Here is a 4232-nt window from a genome sequence, read left to right as displayed (position 1 = left end):
TCCGCGGCATGTTGGATCTTCCCGGACGGGGGCACGAACCCGTGTCCCCTGCATCGGCAGGCGGACTCTCAACCACTGTGCCACCAGGGAAGCCCTATACTATGATTTTTAAAAGTAATATTTATTTATTTGTCTGCGTCAGGTCTTAGTTGAGGCACATGGGATCTTTGTTGCAGCATGCGGGATCTTTTGTTGCTGCACGCAGGCTCTTTGTTGCAGCTCGCGGGCTTCTCTCTAGTTGTGACGCACAGGCTCTAGAGCACGCAGGCTCAGTAGTTGCGGCTCGCAGGCCTAGTTGCTCCATGGCATGTGGGATCTTAGTTCCCTGACCAGGGATCGAACCCACGTACCCTGCATTGGAAGGCAGATTCTTAACCACTGGTCCACCAGGGAAGTCCCTCGTGCTGAAATTTTTACTAGCTCAAGATCTAGTTCCAAAGCCCTTGCTTCTTCCACTGTATCCCAGGACTCCCTGGCAGGAGTGCTCCTGTGGGCCCCTCACAGAGGCTGGCACATAGTAGGGGTTCCATGAAAATCTGTTGATTGGCAGACAAAGACAGTTCTTTCAGGATGCCACCCATTGGAGTAGACTCTGATTTTCTACAAAGAATTCATGGATTAAAAAGAAAACTCTCTCGTTTTTTCTTTTTCCATTACCAGTCTTTGCTGCAAAGCCTTCATGATGAGATAAGGGCTTCCTGTTTGTGAGGAAGATGTTTTCTGGGCACTCAGGTGGGAGTGGGGAGTGCTAAAAGAGATGTATCTAAAAGAGATATTATGGAAACTTCCCTGGTGGTCCAGTGGCTAAGACTCCGTGCTCCCAATTCAGGGGATCTGGGTTCGATCCCTGGCCAGGGAAATAGATCCCATATGCTGCAACTAAGAGTTTGCATGCCGCAACTAAAGATCCTGCATGTGGCAGCGAAGATCCCACGTGCTGCAACTAAGACCCGGTGCAACCAAATAAATAAATAAAATAAAACAAAATAAATTAAAGAGACATTATGGCTTAAAGCAGCGTTATCCAATAGAACTTTCTGCAATGATGGAATATTCCGTATCTGCAGTGTCCAAATAAGGGGTGGGGGTGGGGAGTGCTCTCCAGCCCGAGGATTTGGGAACGAAATCTGCCAGCTCCTTCAGAAGGGACAGCTGCCTTCCCACAGCACCAGTCATGGGTTAGGTCCATCAGTCGCTAAATATTATGTTGAGCACATTTGCCAGGTACAGGTTCTAGGTAACAGGAGAAAGAAGAGAATTTCGATTTCTTTCGAGAAGAATGGCACTTGCATTCCTAAATCTTTAGCTAAGGTGGTTTCTTATAACTTGCTTTGTTTGATCATACCAAACTTCAATGCCTTTTTTAGCAAAAAGAAAACTCAATTCCTCAATTTAGCAGTAAGTTTCAAAGAATATGACTTGTCAATTCCTTATGTTCTTTAAAGGAAATTTATAGTGCGTAGGCCATAAGAGAAGAAAGAAAAATTAACAGAAACGATATAAGTGTATGTTGACTATTTAGTCTTTATTTGGAGGAAATTCAACCATTAGAACCCTCCAAATTTCTGAAGTTTAGATATCTGAGCATTTTTTTTCCTGCCACTTGTGGGAGCCCAATCTCTGGTTCAGGAAAGGCTAGAAAGAGATCTCTTTGTCATGAAGTCTTTGCCAGCTCCTGTATAATATCTGTGGCAGAGTCAGGACCGTTTGAAAACTTAACAAATGTGCCAAAAAGAAAACCACCACAACTCTCTGAGCATTTTTTAAAGCCACTTAAAGGGAAAGTAGATATTACATTTTTACTTTTTGTTCCAAAAAGCAATTAGGCCTTTTTCTTCTCATTCCTCTGTAATTTCTGCACATGAATCCTAATATTACAGGAACAGGCATTTATTTGCACAGCCTTCAGCTAACTCAACAGTCTTTGTCTCCTTTGGAAACTGTATGGTAGATTGATCCAAGGTCACATGTCCTCTGAAACCAATTAGCAGGTGTGTCATCACTGCCGTAGGCTGCTCTGCTGATTGTTCTTAGTCTGAAAATTGACAGGTGGAGCACATGGTCCATTCCCGATACAACTGAATCCAAGTCTCTAGAAGACACTAATGTCTCTGCCTAAACTGTAGAGCCTCACCCACTGTGGTCCTCTAAAGCAAGCCTTGACCATCAAGCATCTGAGAACTCTCACAGACTCACAAAAATGGCTCAATTAGCATGCAAAAAGATGGGAATAAGAGGCTGGACTTGGGAGTTTGTGAAACCTGGGGTTCCCTTTGTCTTTACAGTGCTGGGAACTATGGGGAGAAAAGGAATCTTACCGGTTTCTCTTATTTTTGTCCTTTATTCTAAGGGACTTGGAGCCAACTCTCAAATACCATGGAGTAAAGAATATACAAGAACTGGCATAAAATTAATCTTGCCCCATTCTCACAATGAGCCCTCACAATGTGAAAACATACTCTTTATTTCAATCTCACCCCAGGTATTAGGACATTTGAAAAGTTCTCTTTGTCTTTCCATGAACTACAAATCCTCTCTCTCTCTCTCTCTCTCTCTCTGTCTCTCTCTCTCTCTCTCTGACTCTCTCACTCTCTCTCTCTCACACACACACACACACACACACACACACACACACACACACACATGCAGAAGGAGAAAAGGAATTAAAAAAATTGGAAAGTATTGGAAAGTATGGCCCAGGACAAAAAGGAAAAATACCTGTTTCAAATCTGTTTTCCTCATTCATTAAGACAGAAATAAAAAGTACAGAAGCATATAAATGATAATTCTTTTGAAAGCAAAGACCAGTATGATTAGAATTTTTAACAGTGCCATCATATTTACAAAAAATTAATCTTTAAGAGTTTGCCCTACATATATATTTTTTACTCTATATATTCTTTGAGAGTGAAGACTATCACATTCATCTTAGATACTTGGCTCCTGACATACTGTAGATGCTTAGTAAATGTTTGTTGAATGAGTGAAAGGAATTTAAATCGCTGTTTATTCTATATCCTCTTTGCCCAGGGAGAGTCCTGAGTTTGTCCATCTAAGGTCATCTCTAAGGTCATCTAGGAGAGTGAATGAGTTTCATCCCAGCCTTTGAGACACAGATCAGTGTTGGGTGAACCAACTTCAATTTGACTCCAAAAGCAGAATCTAACACACCATTGTAAAGCAATTATACTCCAATAAAGATGTTAAAAAAAATTTGACTCCAGCCTCTAAATTCATATTATCATTAACACCAGCAACAAAGATGTGATCACTGTTTACAAGGCTCTCCACCTCAAATCCTGCCAGACTCCTAGGGTTGCTATAGGTTTGTGATATCTGAAGGCCAGTTGGGACCTGCTTAGAGAGATGTCAGACTCACCCTCTACAACTCTTCCTTAGCTTCCCCAGAGATGGGCAGAGCTGGATCAGCCTCCAAGAGAGATGGGTAAGACTTGAACACAAATCTGTCCCATAAATTCTTTTCCATGTGACTACCATACTTTTTCTATTTCTTTTTTTTTCGGCTGCATGCGGCATGCGGGATCTTAGTTCCCCGACCAGAGATCGAATCCGTGCCCCCTGCAGTGGAAGCACAGAGTCTTAACCGCTGGACCACCAGGGAGGCTTCTCATTGCAGTGGCTTCTCTTGTTGCAGAGCACGGGGTCTAGGAGCTCGGGCTTCAGTAGTTGTGGCGCATGGGCTCAGTAGTTGTGGAGCATGGGCTTAGTTGCTCCGCGGCATGTAGGACCTTCCCAGACCAGGACCCCGTGTCCCCTGCATTGGCAGGTGGATTCTTAACCACTGCCCCACCAGGGAAGTCCAATAAGAGTTTTGAAAAAAAATAAGAGTTTTGTAGGGCTTTCTCCATTATACAAGGTAGCGGAGAATTATAATCACCAGGGAGTACAGAATTCTTCTTATCCTATACAATGCAGACCAGTTGGTCAATTCAGTGAAAAAGAAAATGGTTATAAGGGAGACTTGTTTTAAGAAATGATAAATACATACATTAAACATTATATTTAAATGTAAAATAAGTATATTATAATTTGTCAATCCTTTAATTGGTCCACTGATTAGAGTTCTGTGTTTTCTTTTTCATTAGGCATACATATATGCAATGTCTCTGATTTCCAAACTTTGTTAATTCTAAATGAAGTGAAAACTCAAGATACTTTCAAAATACTCTGAGTATAGAATCCTAGATTTGGGGGTATTTTGTCCCCTATCT

General features: G+C 42.0%; 1 non-coding gene across 1 annotated transcript; it reads right to left on the bottom strand.

Moving 5' to 3' along the window:
• Nucleotides 1–1601: 1601 nt before the first annotated feature.
• On the bottom strand, nucleotides 1602–1750 carry LOC112062023 (small nucleolar RNA SNORA12). The gene has a single exon (XR_002890498.1). It is a non-coding gene; the product is annotated as a small nucleolar RNA SNORA12 (small nucleolar RNA).
• Between the last annotated feature and the right edge of the window lie 2482 nt (nucleotides 1751–4232).

This window comes from Physeter macrocephalus, chromosome 21 (genome assembly GCF_002837175.3).
Source record: "Physeter macrocephalus isolate SW-GA chromosome 21, ASM283717v5, whole genome shotgun sequence".
In the NCBI taxonomy this organism is placed as follows: domain Eukaryota; kingdom Metazoa; phylum Chordata; class Mammalia; order Artiodactyla; family Physeteridae; genus Physeter; species Physeter macrocephalus.
This window is presented reverse-complemented; position numbering and strand designations above follow the sequence as displayed.